The following is a 26,001-nucleotide window of genomic DNA, read 5'->3' on the forward strand; positions in this document are numbered from 1 at the left end:
ACTAGATTAATGACTCTAGTGCAAGTGGGAGACTGAAGGAAATATGCCCTAGAGGAAATAATAAAGTTATTATTTATTTCCTTATTTCCTGATAAATGTTTATTATTCATGCTAGAATTGTATTAACCAGAAACTTAGTACATGTGTGGATACATAGACAAACAGAGTGTCACTAGTATGCCTCTACTTGACTAGCACGTTGAATCAAAAATGGTTAAGTTTCCTAGCCATAGACATGAGTTGTCATTTGATTAACGAGATCACATCATTAGAGAATGATGTGATTGACTTGACCCATTCTGTTAGCTTAGCACTTGATCGTTTAGTATATTGCTATTGCTTTCTTCATGACTTATACATGTTCCTATGACTATGAGATTATGCAACTCCCGGACACCGGAGGAACACTTTGTGTGCTACCAAACGTCACAACATAACTGGGTGATTATAAAGGTGCTCTACAGGTGTCTCCGATGGTACTTGTTGAGTTGGCATACATCGAGATTAGGATTTGTCACTCCGATTGTCGGAGTGGTATCTCTGGGCCCTCTCGGTAATGCACATCACTATAAGCCTTGCAAGCAATGTGACTAATGAGTTAGTTGCGGGGTGGTGCACTGCGGAACGAGTAAAGAGACTTGCCGTTAACGAGATTGAACTAGGTATTGCGATACCGACGATCGAATCTCGGGCAAGTAACATACCGATAACAAAGGGAACAACGTATGTTGTTATGCGGTTTGACTGATAAAGATCTTCGTAAAATATGTAGGAACCAATATCAGCATCCAGGTTCCGCTATTGGTTATTGACCGGAGATGAGTCTCGGTCATGTTTACATAGTTCTCGAACCCGTAGGGTCCGCACGCTTAACGTTCTGTGACGATTTGTATTATGAGTTATGTGATTTGATGACCGAAGTTTCGGAGTCCAGGATGAGATCGGGAACATGACGAGGAGTCTCGAAATGGTTGAGACGTAAAGATCGATATATTGGAAGGCTATATTCAGACATCGGAAAGGTTCCGAGTGATCCGGGTATTTTTCGGAGTACCGGAGAGTTACGGGAATTCGTATTGGGCCTTAATGGGCCATACGGGAAAGGAGAGAAAGGCCTCAAGGGTGGCCACGCGCCTTCCCCATGGACTGGTCCGAATTGGACTAGGGAATGGGGGCGCCCCCTTCCTTCCTTCTCCTTGTCCCTTCCCTTTTTCCTATTCCATGTGGGAGGTGGAATCCTACTAGGACTAGGAAGTCCTAGTAGGACTCCACACCTTGGGCGCACCCTATGAGGGTCGGCCTCCTCCTCCCTCCATCCTCTATATACGTGGCCAGGGGGCACCCCATAAAGACACAAGTTGATCATTGATCTCTTAGCCGTGTGCGGTGCCCCCCTCCACCATAATCCACCTCGGTCATATCGTTGCAGTGCTTAGGCGAAGCCCTGCGCCGATAGCTTCATCATCACCGTCATCACGCCGTCGTGCTGACGAAGCTCTCCCTCGACACTCTGTTGGATCGTGAGTTCGTGGGACGTCACCGAGCCGAACGTGTGCAGATCATGGAGGTGCCGTGGTTTCGGTACTAGGATTGGTCAATCATGAAGACGTACGACTACATCAACCGCGTTATCATAATGCTTCTGCTTATGGTCTACGAGGGTACGTGGACAACACTCTCCCCTCTCGTTGCTATGCATTACGTTCCCCAACATCACCATACGTGCATGCTACGGGAATCACAAACTTTACAACAAGTATTTCTCAAATTCACAACTACTCAACTAGCATGACTCTAATATCACCATCTTCATATCTCAAAACAATCATAAAGAATGAAACTTCTCATAGTATTCGATGCACTTTATATGATAGTTTTTATTATACCCATCTTGGATGCTAAACATATTAGGACTAATTTTGTAGCCAAAGAAAATTACCATGTTGTTCTATAAGACTCTCAAAATAATATAAGTGAAGCATGAGAGATCAATAATTTCTATAAAATAAAACACCACCGTGCTCTAAAAGATATAAGCGAAGCACTAGAGCAAAATTATTTAGCTCAAAAGATATAAGTGAAGCACAAAGAGTATTCTAATAAATTCCGATTCATGTGTGTCTCTCCAAAAGGTGTGTACAGCAAGGATGAGTGTGGTAAACTAAAAATCAAAGACTCAAATCATACAAGTCGCTCCAAGCAAAACACATATCATGTGGTGAATAAAAATATAGCCTCAAGTAAAGTTACCGATGGACGAAAGAGGGGATGCCTTCCGGGGCATCCCCAAGCTTAGGATTTTGGTTGTCCTTGAATTTTACCTTGGGGTGCCTTGGGCATCCCCAAGCTTAGGCTCTTGCCACTCCTTATTCCATAATCCATCAAATCTTTACCCAAAAACTTGAAAACTTCACAACACAAAACTCAACAGAAAATCTCACGAGCTCCGTTAGTATAAGAAAACAAATCACCACAATAAGGTACTGTAATGAACTCATTCTTTATTTATATTGGTATTAAACCTACTGTATTCCAACATCTCTATGGTTCATACCCCCCGATACTAGCCATAGATTCATCAAAATAAGCAAACAACACATGATAAACAGAATCTGTCAAAAACAGAACAGTTTGTAGTAATCTGTATCAAACGTATACTTTTGTAACTCCAAAAATTCTGAAATAAATTGGCAGACGTGAGGAATTTGTCTATGAATCATCTTCAAAAAGAATCAACCTAAAATCACTCTCCAGTTAAAAATGGCAGCTAATCTCGTGAGCGCTAAAGTTTCTGTTTTTCACAGCAAGATCATAAAGACTTCACCCAAGTCTTCCCAAAGGTTCTACTTGGCACAAACACTAATTAAAACATAAAACCACATATAAACAGAAGCTAGATGAATTATTTATTACTAATCAGAAACAAAAAGCAAGGAACAAAAAGAAATAAAATTGGGTTGCCTCCCAACAAGCGCTATCATTTAACGCCCCTAGCTAGGCATAAAAACAAGAATAGATCTAGGTATTATCATCTTTGGTATGCAATCCATAAGTGGCTCTCATAATAGATTCACAAGTTAATTTAATTTTCTTCCTACGAAAGTGTTCCATGCCTTTCCTTAACGGAAATTGGAATATAATATTTCCTTCTTTCATATCAATAATTGCACCAATCGTTCTAAGGAAAGGTCTACCAAGAATAATAGGAGATGTAGGATTGCAATCTATATCAAGAACAATAAAATCTACGGGCACATAATTCCTATTTGCAACAATAAGAACATCATTAATCCTTCCCATAGGTTTCTTAATGGTGGAATCCGCAAGATGCAAGTTTAAAGAACAATCATCAAATTCATGGAAACCTAACACAACACACAATGTTTTCGGAATCGTGGAAACAGTAGCACCCAAATCACACAAAGCATAGCATTCGTGATCTTTAATCTTAATTTAATAGTAGGCTCCCACTCATCATAAAGTTTTCTAGGGATAGAGACTTCTAATTCAAGCTTTTCTTCATAAGATTGCATTAAAGCATCAATGATATGTTTAGTAAAAGCTTTATTTTGATCATAAGCATGAGGAGAATTTAACACGGATGGCAACAAGGAAATACAATATATCAAAGAACAATTATCATAATTAAATTCCTTGAAATCCAAAATAGTGAGTTCATTGCTATGTAAAGTTTTGACCTCTTCAATCCTGCTTTTACCAATTTTTGCATCAAGATCTAAAAACTTCGAATCATTGGGACGCCTTTTAACTAAAGTTGACTCATCTCCAGTCCCATCATTATCAAGATTCATATTGCAAAACAAAGATTTAATAGGAGACATATCAATCACTTTTAGATCTTCATCCTTATTATCATGAAAACTAGAAGAACACGTTTTCATAAAGCAATCTTTTTTAGCACGCATCCTAGCGGTTCTTTCTTTGCACTCCTCAATGGAAATTCTCATGGATTTGATAGACTCATTGATATCATGCTTAGGTGGAATAGATCTATGTTTCAAAGAATCAACATCAAGAGAAATTCTATCCATGTTCCTAGCCAACTCATCAATCTTAGGCAATTTTTCTTCAAGCAAGGCATTGAAATTATTTTGCGAAATCATAATATCTTTAACACTAGTCTCAAAATCAGAGGGCATCTTATTAAAATTTCCATAAGATTTGTTGTAGGAATTACCATAATTATTAGAGGAATTACTAGGAAGCGGCCTAGGATTAAAGTTTCCTCTATACGCGTTGTTACCAAAATTGTTCCTACCAACAAAGTCCACATCCATAGATTCATTATTATTCTCAATCAAAGTAGACAAAGGCATATCATTAGGATCAGAAGAAACACTCTTATTAGCAAACAATTTCATAAGTTCATCCATCTTTCCACTTAAAACATTAATCTCTTCTATTGCATGAACCTTTTTACTAGTAGATCTTTCGGTGTGCCATTGAGAATAATTAACCATAATATTGTCTAGGAGTTTAGTAGCTTCTCCTAAAGTGATTTCCATAAAAGTGCCTCCCGCGGCCGAATCTAAAAGATTTCTAGAAGCAAAATTCAATCCAGCATAAAAAAAATTGTATGATCATCCATAAATTCAAACCATGAGTAGGGCAATTACGTATCATTAATTTCATCCACTCCCAAGATTGTGCAACATGCTCATGATCAAGTTGATTAAAATTCATAATATCATTTCTAAGAGAGATGATCTTAGCGGGAGGAAAATACTTAGAGATAAAAGCATCTTTGCACTTATTCCATGAATCAATACTTGTAACGCCCACGATGCGGCTATATCTCCCACGTGTCGAGGCACGACTTAGAGGCATAACCGCATAGTGGTTTTGTCGCAAGAAGGGTCATCTTCACACAATCCCATGTAATGAACAAGAATGGGATAAAGAGTTGGCTTACAATCGCCACTTCACACAATACATAAATATCATCATACATCATTCAAAATACAATCATATAGACCGACTACGGTCAAAATCCAGAAGAAAATAAGACAACCCCAAATGCTAGATCCCCGATCGTCCCAACTGGGCTCCACTACTGATCATCAGGAAAAGACACATAGTAACGACCACGTTCCTCGTTGAACTCCCACTTGAGATCGACGCCATCATCTGCACTGGCATCGTCGGCACCTGCAACTGTTTTGGTAGAATCTGTGAGTCACGGGGACTCAGCAATCTCACACCCGCGAGATCAAGACTATTTAAGCTAGTAGGACAAGATGGTGCAAAGAGGTGGAGCTGCAGCGGCAAAAGCATATATGGTGGCTAACTTGCGCAAATGAGAGCGAGAAGAGAAGCAACGGAACGGACGTCATCTAGCAATGACCAAGAAGTGATCCTGAACACCTACTTATGTCATACATAACTCAGACCGTGTTCACTTCCCGGACTCCGCCGAGAAGAGACCATCACGGCTACACACGCAGTAGATGTATTTTACTTGGGTCAAGTGACAAGTTATCTACAACCGGACATTAACAAATTCCCATCTGCCTCATAACCGCGGGCACGACTTTTGAAAGATAATACCCTGCAGGGGTGTCCCAACTTAGCCCATCATAAGCTCTCACGGTCAACGAAGGATAAACCTTCTCCCGGAAAGACCCGATCAGTCTCGGAATCCCGGTTTACAAGACATCTCGACAATGGTAAAACAAGACCAGCAAAGCCCCCGAATGTGCCGACAAATCCCGATAGGAGCTGCACATATCTCGTTCTCAGGGCACAACGGATGAGCCAGACGTCGGGTTGGCATAGACCCTGGTTGCCCAGGGGGCGCCGGACATCGCTCGGTTTGGGCCAGCACTCGAAGGAGCACTGGTCCGGGGGTTTAAAATAAGATGACCCTCGGGCTCGCGAAAACCCGGGGGAAAAGGCTTAGGTAGCAAATGGTAAAACCAAGGTTGGGCCTTGCTGGAGGAGTTTTATTCAAGGCGAACTGTCAAGGGGGTCCCATAAATCACCCGACCGCGTAAGGAACGCAAACTCAAGGAACATAATCCCGGTATAACAGTAACTAGGGCGGCAAGAGTGGAACAAAACACCAGGCATAAGGCCGAGCCTTCCACCCTTTACCAAAATATATAGATGCATTAATTAAATAAGAGATATTGTGATATCCCAACATATCCATGTTCCGACATGGAACAAACTTCAACTTCACCTGCAACTAGCAACGCTATAAGAAGGGCTGAGCAAAAGTGGTAACTTAGCCAAACAACGGTTTGCTAGGAAGAGATGGTTAGGGCTGACATGGCTAAAATGGGAGACATGATATAGCAAGTGATAGGTAGCGGAGCATGGAAATAGAGCGAACAACTAGCATAGCAAAGATAGAAGTGATTTCGAGGGGTGGTCATCTTGCCTGCAAGATTCTCAGAGTTGTCGAAAGCTTGATCCTCGTAAGCGTACTCGACCGGTTCCTCGTTCACGAACTCGTCTCCCGGCTCTACCCAAGACAAGAACACAAACAAACGGAACCACAATCAACAACGAGAAATGCGCAAGTAACATGATGCAAAACATGTATGATATGCAAGATATGATATGCGATGCATATGCGTGCTCCGGAGGGAAAAAGATGAACATGGCAGTAACTTGGCAAACCAAGCATGCCACTGGAAAGGTGAGATGATTTCGGTCGAAATCGATATAAAGATCACCGGAATCGGATGCACGGTTTGCAAATGGCAAGCAAAACAAGAATGACACGAATCTGCGATTAACAGCAAGATAGCACTTAAAATGCAACAAGTAACAAAGCTACAGCACCCCAACATAGCAACAAAGCACATGGCAGTAATCTAGAGGAGATGCGTGACAAAAGATGAACAATGAGCTACGGCTAGTTCACAACATATCAAGCTCAAACAAGCATGGCAAAAGTGCAAAAGATTACAGGTTCACAGACTTAGTGAAAAACTGGACATGGCAGAAATCATCATCAGGTAGCAATGTTCAGAGCACAAAATCAACATGCTACAGGAACTTAACATAGAAAAACAAGGCATGGTGGTGTTCTACTAAATGCACATGTCAAAAGTCCCTTACTGACCATAAGCCAAAAAGGACCAGAAGATATGATGGCAAGCATGTAAACATAGCAAGTTTCGTTATCAGGTTTCAGACTTAGCAGAAAACAGAGCATGGCAGAAATATTAATATGTAGGACTATTTGTGAGCTTGATGCACTCACTACAAAGCAATTCATGACAAACCAAGCATACCTACAGCAAGAAGGCATGTTTATGAAGCTATCCATGGCAAGAACAATAGCATAGCATGTATGGATCAACTAAAATCAGCTTGGCAAAAATGCATCTCATGATAAGAATCTGCCCGAAATATTTTATAGCAAAAGTAGAGCAAGATTGAGTCATGCTATGGCACTCCATAATTGTAAACAATTGCAGGAATGTATCAATTACAACTATAGCTATAAAACATCCTTACTGAACATCACCAAAATATGCATGGATCTCTCTGTAGCATCAAGTTTACATGGCAACAAAATTACAGCAGACAAGGACTTAAGAGAAATCACTAAGTCCCTGAAATCAGAAATATTACGGGACCTACTTTGCATGCTTGTGCTAGTCACCACAGAGATCAAAAAAATACAAGGACTATACCACTGGAAAGATGGCATGGCATACTTCAAAACACATGTAGAGCTCATGCTCAAACGATGCACAGAATAAATGATACAAAAATGACAAATCTCCAAGTTCTGATAAGAACCCGAGAATAACAGCAACTAGCCCTCTTCCAACGAAGATTTGGGCATCAAGATGACCTCTAATGAACATGGTGCAATTGAACAAAATGAAGAGCATCACGAGGCGAACATTTTGATATATTACACGCGGAAATCGAAGCTACATGCACAAAGTTACGGCATCGGGAACAGAGGCACATGCTAAGATAAAACCAACACTTACAGAAAAAAAGCTAGGGTTTCGGGAGTCAACCTCCGTTGACCCAGATGGGATCGAGCCCGAGCTCCTCGAGCTGCCGACGGCGACGGCGAGGCAGGGGCCGGCGGGCCGACGGTCGGAGAGGCGCGGGGCAGGAGGAGGCGAGGCCGGAGGAGAGGAGGCCGGCGGCGGGGCGGCGCGACCGCGGCGGCGGGGCGCAGCAGGCCGGCGGCGGCAAGATGGCGGGGCCGGCCGGCGAGCTCCGCGGCGGCGGCGGCCGAAGGCGAGGGCGGCGGCGCGGGCCGGCGGGACGAGGCGCTCGGGCCCGGCGCGGGGAGGGGCGGGCCGGCCTCGGGCCTCGCGGGCCCGCGGCGGCGCGCGGCGGCGGAGGACAGGTGGCGGGCGCTGGTTCGCCGGGCGCGGCGGCGCGTTTGTCCGGCAGGCGCTGGACGCGTCCGCCCGCGGAGAGGGGAATTTAGGGTTACGGGAGACTGCGATTTCGTTTTCGGGATGTCCACAAATAAATAGGTAGAGGGAGCTAGGAGGCTCCAAATGAGGTGCGGTTTTCGCCCACACGATCGTGATCGAACGACCTAGAGCATGGAAGAGAGTTTGGTGGGTTTTGGGCTGGTTTTTGAGGGGGTTTTTGCTGGACACTCAAATGGACTTTGCGGATGCCCGGTTAACCGTTGGAGTACCAAACGACCTCCGAATGGAACGAAACTTGACCGGTAGTCTCCGGGTGGTATATTGAGACCACTTGACAAGCCTCGGTCCATTCCGAGAAAGTTTGACACACGCACACGAAAGAAAACAAGAGGGGTGCACCGGAGGAGATAGGAGCGCCGGATTGCAAAACGGACAACGGGGAAAATGCTCGGATGCATGAGACGAACACGTATGCGAATGCAATGCACAAGATGACATGATATGAAATTGCATGACATGAAAAAATACAAAACGAAAGACAAAACCCGACAACGGAGGGAAAAACATATCACATAGCCGAAAATGGCAAGAGTCGGAGTTACAAATATGGCAAGTTACATGCGGGGTGTTACAATACTATTTTTAGGCAAAGACGAAAACCAAGTTTTAGCATGATATCTAAGCGAAAACGGAAATAGCTTCAATTTAACAATATCATTATCCACATCTTTCTTCTTTTGCATATCACACAAATCAACAAAGTTGTTTAGATGTGTAGCGGCACCTTCACTAGGAAGGCGAGTAAATTGATCTTTCATGACAAGATTCAGCAAAGCAGCATTAATTTCACAAGATTCAGCATCGGTAATAGGAGTAATCAGAGTGCTAAGAAAATCATTGTTGTTGGTATTGAAAAAAATCACACAGTTTAGTATTGTCTTGAACCATCGTGACAAACAATCCAACACACAAGCACACAAGAAGCAAGCGAAAAGAGACGGATGGCAAAAGAGGGCGAATAAAACGGCAAAGGTGAAGTGGGGGAGAGGAAAACGAGAGGCAAATGGAAAATAATGTAATGCGAGGGATAAGAGTTTGTGATGGGTACTTGGTATGTCTTGACTTGTGCGTAGATCTCCCCGGCAACGGCGCCAGAAATGGCTAGTTGCTGGGAGATCAAATCTTGACTTGACTTGGCGTAAGCCTCCCCGGCAACGGCGCCCGAAATCCTTCTTGCTACCTCTTGAGCATGCGTTGGTTTTCCCTTGAAGAGGAAAGGGTGATGCAGCAAAGTAGCTTGAGTATTTCCCTCAGTTTTTAAAAACCAAGGTATCAATCCAGTAGGAGACTACACGCAAGCCCCTCGTACCTACACAAACAAATAATAACCTTGCAATCAACGCGATAAAGGGGTTGTCAATCCCTTCACGGACACTTGCAAAAGTGAGATCTGATAGAGATAATAAGATAAATATTTTTGGTATTTTTATGATATATATTGGAAAGTAAAGATTGCAAAATAAAGGCGACAGAAATAGCTAATTAAAGAGAGATTAATATGATGGAAGATAGACCCGGGGGACATAGATTTCACTAGTGTCTTCTCTCAAGATAGCATAATTTACGGTGGGTGAACAAATTACTGTCGAACAATTGATAGAAAAGTGCATAGTTATGAGAATATCTAGGCATGATCATGTATATAGGCATCACGTCCGCGACAAGTAGACCGAAACGATTCTGCATCTACTACTATTACTCCACACATCGACCGCTATCCAGCATGCATCTAGAGTATTAAGTTCATAAGGACAGAGTAACGTATTAGGCAAGATGACATGATGTAGAGGGATAAACTCAAGCAATATGATATAAACCCCATCTTTTTATCCTCGATGGCAACAATACAATATGTGCCTTGCTGCCCCTGCTTTCACTGGGAAAGGACACCGCAAGATTGAACCCAAAGCTAAGCACTTCTCCCATTGCAAGAAAGATCAATCTAGTAGCCCAAACCAAACTGATAATTCGAAGAGACTTGCAAATATATCAAATCATACATATAAAAGTTCAGAGAAGAAACAAATATTGTTCATAGATAATCTTGATCATAAACCCACAATTCATCGGATCTCGACAAACACACCGCAAAAAGAATTACATCGAATAGATCTCCAAGAGAATCGAGGAGAACTTTGTATTGAGATCCAAAGAGAGAGAAGAAGCCATCTAGCTAATAACTATGGACCCGAAGGTCTGTGGTAAACTACTCACACATCATCGGAGAGGCTATGGTGTTGATGTAGAAGCCCTCCGTGATCGATTCCCCCTCCGGCGGAGCGCCGGAAAAGGCCCCAAGATGGGATCTCACGGGTACAGAAGGTTGCGGCGGTGGAAATAGGGTTTCGTGGTGCTCTTGGATGTTTCCGGGGTATATGAGTATATACATAGGCAAAAGAAGTAGGTCAGTGGAGCCACGAGGGGCCCACGAGGGTGGGGGAGCGCCTACCCCCCTGGGCGCGCCTCCCTACCTCGTGGCTGCCTCGTTGCTTCCTTGACATCCACTCCAAGTCTCCTCGATTGCGTTTGTTCCAAAAATAACTCTCCCGAAGGTTTCATTCCGTTTGGATTCTGTTTGATATTCCTTTTCTGCGAACCACTGAAATAGGCAAAAAAACAGCAATTTGCACTAGGCCTTTGGTTAGTAGGTTAGTCCCAAAAATAATATTAAAGTGCATAATAAAGCCCATTAAACATCCAAAACAGATAATATAATAGCATGGAACAATAAAAAATTATAGATACGTTGGAGACGTATCATAATGCTACCGCCGTACTAAGCAAAATAAGATGCATAAAGGATAAACATTACATGCAATCAATATAAGTGATATGATATGGCCATCATCATATTGTGCCTTTGATCTCCTTCTCCAAAGCACCGTCATGATCACCATCATCACCGGCTTGACACCTTGATCTCCATCTCCAAAGCACTGTCATGATCACCATCATCACCGGCTTGACACCTTGATCTCCATCGAAGCATCATTGTCGTTGTCGGTGTCAAAACCGGCGGATCTCGGGTAGGGGGTCCCCAACTATGCGTCTAAGGTCGATGGTAACAAGAGACGGGGGACACGATGTTTACCCAAGTTCGGGCCCTCTTGATGGAGGTAATACCCTACTTCCTGCTTGATTGATCTTGATGAATATGAGGATTGCAAGAGTTGATCTACCACGAGATCGTAATTGGTAAACCCTAGATGTCTAGCCTGTATGATTGTGATTGCCTCTATGGACTAAACCCTCCGGTTTATATAGACACCGGAGGGGCCTAGGGTTGTACAGAGTCGGTTTACAGAGGAAGGAATCTTCATATCCAAACGCCAAGCTTGCCATCCACGCAAAGGAGAGTCCCATCCGGACACGGGAGGAAGTCTTCTATCTTGTATCTTCATGGCCCATCAGTCCGGCCCACGTCACACAGGTCGGACGTCCGAGGACCCCTTAATCCAGGACTCCCTCAGTAGCCCCTGAACCAGGCTTCAATGATGTTGTGTCCGGCGCGCAGATCGTCTCCGGCATTGCAAGGCGGGTTCCTCCTCCGAATACTCCAAAGTAGTCTTCGAACACATAGAACGTGTACGGCTCTGCAAAACAAGCTCCGCAAAGAGTATAATATTTAACAAGTCCCATCTACTGACATCTTCTATAGTGAGACGCCACGTCCCCGCCCGGTCATTATTTTGAACCGTTTTTCAGCCTCCCGCTCCACGTTTAGAGATGCGGTTTTCATTGGCACGTCTTGTCAAAGCAGAGGTCGTGTCCCCTTATTGCGGGATTCTCATCAATACGGGCGTGGGTAATCCAACCGCGTTGTTTGCACAACCCTTGGGGAATAGGCGAGTTTTAAGGTGAATGGGGAGGCGCTTCATATTCGCTGCCTTTATAAAGGGATAAGGATTCACCTTTTCACCCATGCCCTCTTTCTCTCTGCCCACCCATTCTCGAGCTCCAGTGCCCAAGCTTCCATCCTTTCCGCCTCAAAAAAGCACTCCGACCATGTCCGGATCTGGAGCGCAGGGCAAGTGGATGGCCTCCTCCGTCATGGAGAAGGGCATCACGAAGCTCCGGGAGGCGGGGTACTTGGCCCAGGAAATTGACCATCATCTTCCGGCCAAGGGGCATATCGTCCCCACCCCGAAGCCCTATGAGAGGGTGGTATTCATCCCCCACTTCGTCCGCGGGTTAGGGTTTCCTCTCCACCCCTTCGTCCGCGGACTCATGTTCTACTATGGGCTAGATTTCCATGATCTGGCCCCAAACTCCTTCCTCAACATCTCGGCATTCATTGTCGTGTGCGAGGCCTTCCTCCGCATCCCACCCCACTTCGGATTGTGGCTAAAGACCTTCAATGTGAAGCCGAAGGTGGTGGGTGGTCAACATGCAGAGTGCGGAGGCGCTATGGTGAGCAAGATGTCCAACGTCACGTGGACCAAAGGCACCTTTGTGGAGACTGTCAAGGGGTGGCAGCAGCAGTGGTTCTACGTCACAGAGCCCGGCGACACCACCTGGGCCGCGGCTCCCGAATTCAAGTCCGGGGCCCCAATGCGGCTTACCTCCTGTCTAGAAAAGGGCCTGGACTGGGACTCGTCGGACGAGGTGTCAGCACTGCAGATGCGCATCAAGAGCATGGTGGACAAGAACATCAAGCTTGTCAATGTAATCTAGGTGATGCTTTTTCGCCGGATCCTTCCTTGCCAAAGCCGGACTTGCAATTTGTGGGAGTTCAATCCGGCCAAGCACCAGACCTTGTAGCAGTTCTTCGGCTCCACGCACGAAGGCATTTGGAAGGTGCTTTTTAAGGCCAACGAGACATGGCCGCAGACGACCGAGGATCGTGGGTACAACCTGACCCATCCCGCCAGTTTGGTAAGTTTTTCATATCAAGGTGTATCCTTCACCTGTACATTCAAGGAAGATGTCTGAGCTTCCCTATCTGTCTTTTCAGGGCTAGACAAAGAAGGCGGAGCGGATCCAGTGTCCGGCTCCGCTGCCCGAAAACCCAGCAATCCCACTTCTGACGAAGATGCTAGTTCCGGTGCCCTACCAGGCGCCGGAGAAGAAGGCCAAGGAGACCGGAAGTGGCCTCCACCATAAGGACACTTCAGACGTGACGTCTGAAGACGCTGAAACCCACTCCTCCTTCATCGCCGAGGACGAGGAGGAGGAGGAAAGCAACTCTCCCCCCGAGGGGGGAAGGAAGAAAAGGGCGGCCTCCATGGATCTGGAGGCAGAGGTGTCCAAGAAGGGGAAGGTCTCCCTCGCGGACAACTCCGCGTTGGACACCGATAGCAGCTCCGAGTGGCGCCCGAGGGAGAAGCCCCTGGCCGAATCGTAAGTACTCAAAGGCACTTATACACACATATATCCAATTTCTTTACTTTGTTGTTTTAATATGTCGAATCATGCGCTGCAGTCCGGCCCATGCCCGCCTCCAGCGATCCTCATCTTCGGGGAATTCGCTGGATCCGAAGGTGATGGACAGCGGGTCACTTCCGGCGACCTCCTCTCTCAAGGCCATGGACGACGCCGAGGTATTGTCCCGAAGGGCCTCCCCAGGCCAGGGAGAGATATAGGAGGCCGTCAGGGTGGCGCCATAGGATGATACCTGATACGTCTCCATCGTATCTACTTTTCCAAACACTTTTGCCCTTGTTTTGGACTCTAACTTGCATGATTTGAATGGAACTAACCCAGACTGATGCTGTTTTCAGCAGAATTGCCATGGTGTTATTTTTTGCAGAAATAAAAGTTCTCGGAATGACCTGAAACTTCACGGAGAATATTTTTGGAATTAATAAAAATACTGGCAAAAGAATCAAGACCAGGGGGCCCACACCCTGTACACGAGGGTGGGGGCGTGTCTACCCCCCTGGGCGCGCCCCCTGCCTCGTGGGCCCCTGGAGCTCCACCGACCTCAACTCCAACTCTATATATTCACGTTCGTGGAGAAAAAAATTAGGGAGAAGGATTCATCGCGTTTTACGATACGGAGCCGCCGCCAAGCCCTAATCTCTCTCGGGAGGGCTGATCTGGAGACCGTTCGGGGCTCCGGAGAGGGGAATCCGTCGCTGTCGTCATCATCAACCTTCCTCCATCACCAATTTCATGATGCTCCCCGCCGTGCGTGAGTAATTCCATCGTAGGCTTGCTCGACGGTGATGGGTTGGATGAGATTTACCATGTAATCGAGTTAGTTTTGTTAGGGTTTGATGCCTAGTATCCATTATGTTCTGAGATTGATGTTGCTATGACTTTGCTATGCTTAATGCTTGTCACTAGGGCCCGAGTGCCATGATTTCAGATCTGAACCTATTATGTTTTCATGAATATATGTGAGTTCTTGATCCTATCTCGCAAGTCTATAGTCACCTATTATGTGTTATGATCCGTTAACCCCGAAGTGACAATAATCGGGATACTTACCGGTGATGACCGTAGTTTGAGGAGTTCATGTATTCACTAAGTGTTAATGCTTTGGTCCGGTACTCTATTTAAAGGAGGCCTTAATATCCCTTAGTTTCCAATAGGACCCCGCTGCCACGGGAGGGTAGGACAAAAGATGTCATGCAAGTTCTTTTCCATAAGCACGTATGACTATATTCGGAATACATGCCTACGTTACATTGATGAACTGGAGCTAGTTCTGTGTCACCCTATGTTATAACTGTTGCATGAGGAATCGCATCCGACATAATTCTCCATCACTGATCCAATGCTTATGATCTTTTCACATATTGTTCTTTGCTTAGTTACTTTACCGTTGCCACTGTTACAACTACTACAAAACTGCTAGTGTTACTTTTGCCACCGTTACCGTTACTTCCATACTACTTTGCTACTAAATACTTTGTTGCAGATATTAAGTTATCCAGGTGTGGTTGAATTGACAACTCAACTGCTAATACTTGAGAATATTCTTTGCCTCCCCTTGTGTCGAATCAATAAATTTGGGTTGAATACTCTACCCTCGAAAACTGTTGCGATCCCCTATAATTGTGGGTTATCAACACTATTTTCTGGCGCCGTTGCCGGGGAGCATAGCTCTATTCTTTGAGTCACTTGGGATTTATATCTGTTGATCACTATGAGGATCTTGAAAGATGAAAGAACAAAGATTTATCCCTCAACTACGAGGGGAGGTAAGGAACTGCCATCTAGATCTGCACTTGATTCACCTTCTGTTATGAGTAAACTAGCGACACCTACACCTGATATTGATTCTGATATGACGCATGTACTGATGATGCCACTTCTGCTATGCATGATACTCATGATGAAACTACTTCTATGCTTGATAATACTGTGCCACTAGGTGAATTTCTTGATGAACAACTTGCTAGGGTTAGAGAGAACGAAATTATTGAAACTGATAATATTGATGAAAGTGATGATGAAGATTCTCCCCCTAGATATGAATTGCCTGTTGTGCCTGAGGGTTATGTTATGGATGAAGAAACTGCTAGAGATTTTCTTGCTTGCGATAATAGATATGATCATAAGAAATTATTAGCTAAGCTGAAAGAAAAATCTTTGAATGCTAGAATGAAATATGACCCTGCTTTTGCTACTTCACCTATCTTTATTACTGATAAGGATTATGATTTCTCTGTCGATCCTGAGTTAATTACTTTGGTTGAATCTGATCCTTTTTATGGCTATGAATCTGAAACTGTTGTGGCACATCTTACTAAATTGAATGATATAGCCACCCTATTCACTAATGATGAGAAAACTCGCTACTATTATATCCTTAAATTATTTCCGTTCTCATTAAAGGGTGATGCTAAAACATGGTTTAATTCTCTTGATCCTGGTTGTGTGCGCAGTCCCCAGGACATGATTTATTGCTTCTCTGCTAAATATTTCCCTGCTCATAAGAAACAAGCTGCTTTAAGGGAAATATATAATTTTGGGCAAATTGAAGAAGAGAGTCTCCCACAAGATTGGGGGAGGCTTCTCCGATTACTTAATGCTTTGCGTGATCATCCTCTCAAGAAAAATGTAATACTTGATATCTTTTATAATGGACTAACCGATGCTTCCAGAGACCACCTGGATAGTTGTGCTGGTTGTGTTTCTAGGGAAAGAACTGTTGATCAAGCTGAATTGCTATTGAATAATATGTTGACTAATGAAAATAATTGGACACTTCCTGAATCAACTCCTAAGCCAACTCCGAAGAAAAGGGGTATTCTATTTCTCAGTCCTGAAGATATGCAAGAGGCAAAGAAATATATGAAAGAAAAAGGTATTAAAGCCGAAGACGTTAAGAATTTACCACCTATTGGAGAAATACATGGTCTTGATAACCCGACACAAGTAGTAAAGGTAAATTCTCTCTATAGATATAATAAAGCTGAAATCCCGTCTACTAAGTTTGCTAGTCAATGCTTGGATGAGTTTGATGACTTTATTGTTAAACAAGAAAACTTCAATGGTTATGTTGGTAGACAATTGAAACGTAATGCTTATATGATTGAACACTTGAGTGATTATATGTCTAGAGTTAAGGGTGAACTTAAACTCATTAGTAAACATGCTTCCATGGTTACCACTCAAGTAGAACAAGTACTTAAAGCTCAGAATGATTTGCTCAATGAATTAAATAATAAGAAGAATGATAATGCTGTTAGAGTTATGACTAGAGGAGGTAAAATGACTCATGAACCTTTGTATCCAGAGGGCCACCCTAAGAGAATTGAGCAAGATTCTCAGAGAACTAATGTAGATGCACCTAGTCCTTCTAAAAAGAAGAAAAAGAAAAATGATAGGACTTTGCATGCTTCTAGTGAACCTGTTGTTGACACACCTGAGAATCCCAATGATATTTCTATTTCTGACGCTGAAACACAATCTGGTAATGAACATGAACCTAGTGATAATATTAATGATGATGTTCATGTTGATGCTCAACCTAGCAATAACAATGATGTAGAGATTGAACCTGCTGTTGATCTTGATAACCCACAATTAAAGAATCAACGTTATGATAAGAGAGACTTTGTTGCTAGGAAGCACGGTAAAGAAAGAGAACCATGGGTTCAGAAACCCATGCCTTTTCCTCCCAAACCATCCAAGAAAAAGGATGATGAGGATTTTGAGCGCTTTGCTTAAATGATTAGACCTATCTTTTTGCGTATACGTTTGACTAATATGCTTAAAATGAATCCTTATGCTAAGTATATGAAATATATTGTTACTAATAAGAGAAACATACCGGAAGCTGAAATTTCCACCATGCTTGCTAATTATACTTTTAAAGGTAGAATACCTAAGAAACTAGGAGATCCAGGAGTACCGACTATACCATGCTCCATTAAAAGAAACTATGTTAAAACTGCTTTATGTGATCTTGGAGCCGGTGTTAGTGTTATGCCTCTCTCTTTATATCGTAGGCTTGATTTGAATAAGTTGACACCTACTGAAATATCTTTGCAAATGGCTGATAAATCAACTGCTATACCTGTCGGTATTTGTGAGGATGTGCCTGTTGTGGTTGCAAACATTACTATTTTAACGGACTTTGTTATTCTTGATATTCCTGAGGACGATACTATGTCGATTATCCTTGGAGGACCCTTCTTGAATACTGCAGGGGCTGTTATTGATTGCAACAAAGGCAATGTCACTTTTCATGTTAATGGTAATGAGCATACGATACACTTTTCGAGGAAACAACCTCAAGTCCACAGTATCAATTCTATTGGAAAATTTTCAACAATTACTATTGGAGGTTTTAAATTTCCTCTTCCTACTGTCAAGAAGAAATATGATATTCTTATTGTTGGGGACATGCATATCCCCGTTGAGGTAACATAGTGTTATTTGAAAATTCTCCGGTTTCATGTTATTCGGAAAGAGTTTGTTAACAAGACTTGATCAACCTTGTTAGTGGATTCCTTTTGATGAGCATGAGATGGATGAATTTGGGAAACACAACCTTCTGTACCCTCCTTTTACTTTCTATTATTTAGATTAAATAAAGCAAAATGGTATTTTCTGTCTGTTTTCTGAATTATCCTTGCAATAAAAAATACCCCGAAAATAAAAGTTCTCCAAATGCCGTGAAAATGAAATATGACTTTTTTTCTAGAATATTTGAGAATTTTAGGCACTGAGAACACAGCAGGGGGAGCAGCCACCTGGCCACGAGGGTGCAGGGCGCGCCCCTGCCTCGTGGGCCCCTCGTGGCCCCCCTCCACTTATTCCAGCACCCACACACACCATCTTCCTCCAGAAAAAATCACCACACAGCTCAAACTCGTGTTCTAGCTTGTGTTTGCTGCGATTTTCGATCTCCTTGCTCAAAGCTCCATTCACGAAACTGCTTTGGGGGATTGTTCTTCGGTATGTGACTCCTCCAATGGTCCAATTAGTTTTTGTTCTAGTGCTTTATTCATTGCAAATTTTTGCTGCTTAGGTGACCCTGTTCTTGAGCTTGCATGTCAAATTTATTTGGTCCCAAGTAGTTCTAATGCATGATATTGCCTCTAGGCACTTGTGGGAGTAGTTGCTATCAATTTTGTTGAGTTTGGTTCACTTTTATTTTGAGTTACTAAAGATTTCAGAAATTTTCAGAAAATGATGAAGAGATTATTGAGGGGCTCTTCGAGCCGAAGCTCGAAGGATAAGCAAAGTAAAGAGAATAAGAAGCCCAAATATAATCTTCCTCGCACCGCGGAAGTTCGTCCATGTGAAAAATCCCCTCCAGCCAGACCTAGAGCGGGAGGATGAACAAGCTAGCCCTCCGGAACAGGCAGCAGACGGAGAATCGAAGGGTGACAATTACAAGCCTCTCTCCGAAGATGAGGTGAGCCTCGGCAACGAAGAATTGATCGTGCCTGAGGATCCCGTCGAACAGGAGCGCTTCAAGCGCCGGCTTATAGCCACAGCAAACAGCCTGAAGAAAAAGCAACAACAGCTTCGAGCTGATCAAAATCTGCTAGCGGATAGATGGACTGAAGTCCTTGTGGCCGAGGAATACGAACTCGAACGCCCAACCAAGAGTTACCCAAAGCGCAGGTTGCTACCCCAACTCGAGGAGGAAGCATTAAAACCTACATCACCAGCGTATGATGCGGCTGATCGGCCACCTCGTGGCCGAGATAGAGGGGCATATCAGCCCGAAGTCCAGCCCGCACCCCGTCGCCGGAAAAACAACAACACCAAGGCCCGAGGCAACACGCGGGACCTGCGAGACATATTGGAAAACAAAGCAGGACATAAAATATCGATCTACGGATCACAGGGTCGCGCCCCAACACGTGACGATGATCGTCACGCCGGATACACTAAAAGCAAATCCGGCCGGGCTGAATACAGTAGACAAGACTCGTATGAACTGCGTCGTGACATAGCCCGGCACAGAGGCGCCGCACACCCCCTATGCTTCACCGATGAAGTAATGGATCATGAATTCCCAGAAGGGTTTAAACCCGTGAACATTGAATCATATGATGGTACTACAGACCCTGCGGTATGGATAGAAGACTTCTTCCTCCACATTCACATGGCCCGCGGGGATGATCTACATGCCATCAAGTACCTCCCGCTAAAACTCAAAGGGCCGGCTCGGCATTGGCTGAATAGCTTGCCGGCAAACTCCATCGGAAGTTGGGAGAGCCTGGCAGATGCATTCCTGGACAATTTCCAGGGCACTTATGTGCGACCGCCGAATGCTGACGATTTAAGTCATATAACTCAGTAGCCAAGGGAATCGGCTAGGAAATTCTGGACCCGGTTCCTAACTAAGAAAAACCAAATTATCGACTGTCCGGATGCAGAGGCCTTAGCGGCATTTAAGCATAACATCCGTGATGAGTGGCTCGCCCGGCACCTCGGTCAAGAGAAGCTGAAATCCATGGCAGCCCTCACGACACTTATGGCCCGCTTTTGTGCGGGCGAAGATAGCTGGTTGGCCCGTAGAAACAACACAGCAAGCAAACCTGGCACATCAGAAGCCAGAGATAGCAACAGCAAACCCCGACGCAATAAACACAAGCGCCGCAAATATGGTGAAAACGCCGAAGATACGGCAGTTAATGCCTGATTTAGGGGCCCTAATTCCGGTCCACGGAAAGGTCCACTCAAAAATAACAATTCGGGTCCGTCCAGTCTGGACCGCATACTCGACCGCCAATGCCAAATTCATGGCACCCCAGGAACGCCAGCCACCAATACCAATAGAGAATGTTGGGTCTTTAAACAAGTTGGCAGGGCAGGCGCCACAAACAAAGATGGGGGGTCCAAAGCGATGATGGCGACGAAGAGCCCAGATCACCAAAAACAGGAGGGCAAAAGAAATTCCCCTCCCAAATCCAAACAGTGAACGTGGTAAACAACGCCCGCATTCCCAACCAGGACCGGATGCGCTCCCTTAGGGATGCCGACTTAACGGAACTAGTCTTCCCACAATATAAACTAGGGCCGGTCACCTTCAACCACATGGATCGTCCGGTTAACGCCAATCAGGGCAATCCAGCCACACTAGTCCTCGACCCAATAATTGGCGGGTTCCACCTCAAACGAGTCCTTATATGGACGGAGGCAGCAGTCTAAACCTGCTTTACCAGGACACAGTGCGCAAGATGGGTATTGATCATTCGGTGATCAAACCCACTAAAGCCACTTTCTGAGGCATTATACCAGGTGTGGAAGCCAGCTGTATAGGCTCCATCGCCCTTGAGGTAGTCTTCGGATCACCAAACAATTACCGTACCGAAGAGTTAATCTTTGAAATCGTCCCTTTCTGCAGTGATTATCAGGCACTGCTTGGACGAACCGCGTTCGCTCGATTCAACACGGTGCCACATTATGCCTATCGTAAGCTCAAGATGCCCGGTCCACGGGCCGTCATCACGGTGAAGGGCAAGGCCGAACTTTCCTTTGGCACCAACGAGTACACCGCTGCCTTAACAGCAGAAGTAACAAGCAGCAACCCGCAGCCAAACCTCAAGTCGACGATCAGGCTCCCGGCCATCGCCAAAGGACTCCGAACCACTTCGCGGCAGGATAGCCCGACTCGTCCAGAGCTCAATTAAAGACTCCGACGAAGGCCAGGACAGGCCGCACACAGCGGCTCAACCGCTCTCCAGCAAACAAACATTTCTTACATTTTCTCTGCAGGTTCACCTTTGCGCCGACCAGGACAGGCGATACGGAGGCAACTCGAGCGCGCAAGGGAATCCTTAGATATTCCCCGCAATGACCATCCGACTATACTCCGGATCCGCACACAGCTCCTTTCCCCCTGGTCTCAGCAGGTTCCACAGTCAAATTTCCTTTTTATCACATTACCTATACTCATACGCATCAACGTACTATTCAAATACAACATGTGGATTTATATGACGCTTTTCTGCTGTTATCTCTTATTAAAATTCTTTTGTCAAATGGCATCCGTACACCACGATATGCCTTTAAACATGCGAGGGGCTTCGTTTTACCCATAATACAGCAATAAAGTCCGAACACCTTCACGGAAGTTCGGCACCCCGAACCTATAGCATTATATGCATCAGCTCCGAATCATGTCTTGGGTCAATAGTTGGGTTTGCCCGGCTCCCATGTTTTGGTACCTTACGTTCCGCTATATCAGCTAAGGTAGCACTGGGAGAACTACTGTGATTGTGTCCCGGTTCTTCCGGACGAGCACCTCAGTAGAGAAAGCCGAAAACTGGCTGTCATGATACGGCGAGAGCTCGTCAGCTGTTAGAGAGGTCGTAAAATCTTTTTAAGGATTTCTCCCGCATAATGCCATAACCAATGCAGTGTGCGATGGATCGGTCTTTCCTCCGATCAGGTGCTTATAGAGCCCCTAGTACGGTCTTCCGAACACCAGGGGCTACGCCTACCTTACTAAAGCTCCTATGGCTAAGTGAGAGTGATAAAGCCCTATAGTCTGATTGCCTGGTTCGTTGTGCTGAGCACCTCCTTCGAAGGACCCAAAACTGGGATAAAGAGTGCTCAGGTCTATCCCAAACACCCCCGTACTTCTTACGTGGGGGCAGAAGCCGACGACTGGCCAACTCTCAGGTTTAACATATAAAACAGCCGCACAGGAGGGTAAACTTTTATATAACAGGCAATAAATAAATGACCTTGTTCAAACATTACAAAGGACAACATGATTGGCATTCATGGAAATATAACGTCCTTGGTGCATAGCTCCGCCGCAAGGTAGGATCCTTTTAGGACACTTTCATAATATAATTCGGGCTTGCGGTGCTCCTTCCCCTCTGGCGGCCCTTCGGTCATCAGCTTCTCCGCATCCATCTTCCCCCAGTGCACCTTTGCGCGGGCGAAGGCCATTCGCGGACCTTCTATGTAGACCGACCGCTTGATGACGTCAAGTCGAGGGCAAGCGCTTACAAGCCGCTTCACGAGCCCGAAGTAGCTGTTTGGAATCGGCTCGACAGGCCATAGCCGGATAACCAAATTTTTCATGCCTAGTTCCGCCGCCTTATGCAGTTCGATCAACTATTTCAGTTGATCGACAAAAGGCACCGGATAATTCGGTGCCAAATACTGCGACCAAAAGAGCTTATCCGCAGTGTTCTTTTCCTCGGCCCAGTAGAATTGGGCGGCATCCAATATGCTGTGGGCAGCTCGGCAAATACCCCTGAAGAAATACGAATTCAAAATTCGAAACATAATCTTCTCCTCAAATACTAGCTACAAGGAAAAAGCCTTACCCGCCGCGATCTTCCTCGCCTCTTGGATCCCCTGCAGGGCGCTTTGGGTTTCCCCCCGGGCATCGCTCGTGGCCTGATGCGCCTTGGTGAGTTCGGATTCTTTCTCCGTTAAACTCTGCTCCAAGGTCTTGCATTACTTCATGGCCTCTTGCAGCTCCTGCTCAGCTTTAATAACCCTGGCCTCGTACTTCTCATGAATAGCCTGCTCTGTGGTTGCCTTTTTCTCGGCCTCGGCCACAACCTTCTTAAGGGCCTCGACTTCGGTCACCATCCCTAGTGCAAATCATGGAGCCTATTTCATCATACTGAAAATTCATTCGCAATGAACGCGAACAAGACTTGTGCATACCTTGTTTATCTCCCAACTGCATTTTCAACTGGCCAAGTTCTTCTTGGGCCCGCTCCAGACTTTGATTCAGTCCAGAGATCTCCGTAGTATGAGAGGCAGCAGTCGCTACAGACGCTTGCTTATAACAGAAGAGAAATAGATGTCATTTAATGAGTCTTCCCGCGAACATGAAATTTGATCCTCTGTCCGGCTTTTTTCACCGAACAGTGTATCAGGGGCTACTATCCATACAATGACACTCTTCGAAAAACATACCTCAAAACCTTTTATAAGGCTGATACAAGCTCCATTCAGTCCACTCTCAGCAGACTGAATCTTCTCAATCACCGCACCCATAAGGGCACGGTGTTCATCGACGATGGAGGCGCTCTTCAGCGCCACCAACAAAGCATCCGACACCTCTGGTTGGATAGAGCTTGCCGGTATGCCCCTGCAGCTGGGAGAGGCTGCCTGCCTGATTCTGGAGCCGTACTGGTCTCCGGAACTGCACCCGACTGGGAGCTGGATTCAAGACGGCCCCCGCCGTCAGCTCCCATGGTAATTTTCTCCCCCATGTGTTCGGCCCCTGAAGTTTGACCTACAGGCGCCGCCTTCACGGTCTTTCCCTCTCCTCCTTGGTCGGGGTCCCTCTGGGACGAAGCCTCTATGGTATTCACCTGTTCGAAGGAAGGGGCCTTCGGGGGCGTCCCACTTTCCATAGCATCCGAGCTCAGCGAATCCTCTGATGAGGATTGTTCGGTACGGGACCTCGCCGGACTACAAAAAATATGGCTCAGGTTAAAATGTTATGCCATGATGAGTCTGGACGCATAAACGTATTCGGACTGTATATACTCACGAGTTCACCAGGGGCTGGGCCCTGGGATCCCACGCCGGGCCGCTGTCGGCGGCGGTAGTGGACTCCTCCGGAGGAGGAGCTTTTCCCCTTTTAGGCGACTCGGCCTCCAAGTCTGCGGAGGCCGTCCTCTTCTTTCTTCCCCCCGAGGGGGTTCATCTTCCTCCTCCTCGTCCTCTTCGGAGGCGGAACGGGCATTGGAGCCTTCAGATATTGTGTCTGAAGTGCCGCGACGATGAAGGCCGCCCCGGGTCTTTTTGGCCTCCTTCTTGGCCGTCTTCTTCGGCACCTTGTAAGGCGCCAGGACCAGCATCTTCGTCAGAAGTGGGACGGCCAGTTCTTCGGGCAGCGGGGCCGGACAGTGGATCCGCTCCGCCTTCTTCGTCCAGCCCTAGGAGAGTTCTGGAAAACATATTAAGCATTTCCTTTGGGTTATGCGGATAAAATGTATGATGACTTACCGAGCTTGCAGGGCGAGACAGTTGGTACCCGCGGTCCTCGGCCGAGTCCGGCCATGATTTGCCGGACTTGAAAAGCACCTTCCAGATGTCTTTATGCGAGGAGCCAAAGAGCTCTCGCAGGGTTTGGTGCTTGGCCGGATCGAATTCCCATAGATTGCAAGTTCGGTGTTGACAAGGCAGGATCCGGCGAACTAACATCACCTGGACTACGTTGACAAGTTCAACGTTCTTGTCTTCCATATCTTTAACGCGCATCTGGAGCACCAACAGTTCGTCGGACGAAGACCAGTTCAGGCCCTTCTTGACCAAGGATGTAAGCCGCAGAGGGGCTCCGGATCGAAACTCGGGAGTAGCGGCCCATTCCGTACCGCGCGGCTCGGTGATGTAAAACCACTGCTGTTCCACTGCTTGACAGAATCATTAAAGGTGCCTGTTGGCCATATGACGTTGGGCATCTTACTCACCATAGCACCCCCGCACTCGGCGTGCTCTCCGCCCACTACCTTGGGCTTCACGTTAAAAATCTTCAGCCATAAGCCAAAATGTGGCGAGATACGGAGAAAAGCCTCGCACACGACGATGAATGTCGAGATGTTGAGGAAGGAATTGGGGGACAGATCGTGAAGATCGATCCCGTAATAATACATGATGCCGCGAACGAACGGGTGGAGGGGAAACCCTAGCCCGCGGACAAAGTGAGGGAGGAATACAACCCTCTCGTGGGGTTCCGGAGTAGGGACGATTTGTCCCACCGTCGGGAGACGGTGGCTGATTTTCTTGGCCAGGTACCCGGCCTCCCGAAGCTTTTTGATATCCTTCTCCCCGACGGTAGAGGCCATCCATTTGCCTCCTGCTCCGGATCCGGACATTTTCGGAAGGCCTTTGTGGGCAGAGAAGATGAACGCTTGGGTGCTGGAGCTTGGGCGGAGGGGAATGGATCAGGAAGTAGAAAGTGTGGGTGTGAAAGGGAGTCCTTATCTCCTTATAAAGGCAGCAGGGATTCTACACCTCCCCACTTGCCTGGTAAAACCACTTATTCCCCAAGCGCCGTAATTGATGGCACGGCTGGGTTACCCACACCCGTATTGATGAGAATCCCGTGATAAGGGGACACGATCTCTGCTTCGACAAGACGTGCCAAGAAAACCGCCTCGCGATATGTGCAGTGGCTGGTTGAGAAAAACGGTTCAAATAATGACCGGGCCGTGGT

This window comes from Triticum aestivum, chromosome 4D (genome assembly GCF_018294505.1).
Source record: "Triticum aestivum cultivar Chinese Spring chromosome 4D, IWGSC CS RefSeq v2.1, whole genome shotgun sequence".
NCBI classification, from domain to species: Eukaryota; Viridiplantae; Streptophyta; class Magnoliopsida; order Poales; family Poaceae; genus Triticum; species Triticum aestivum.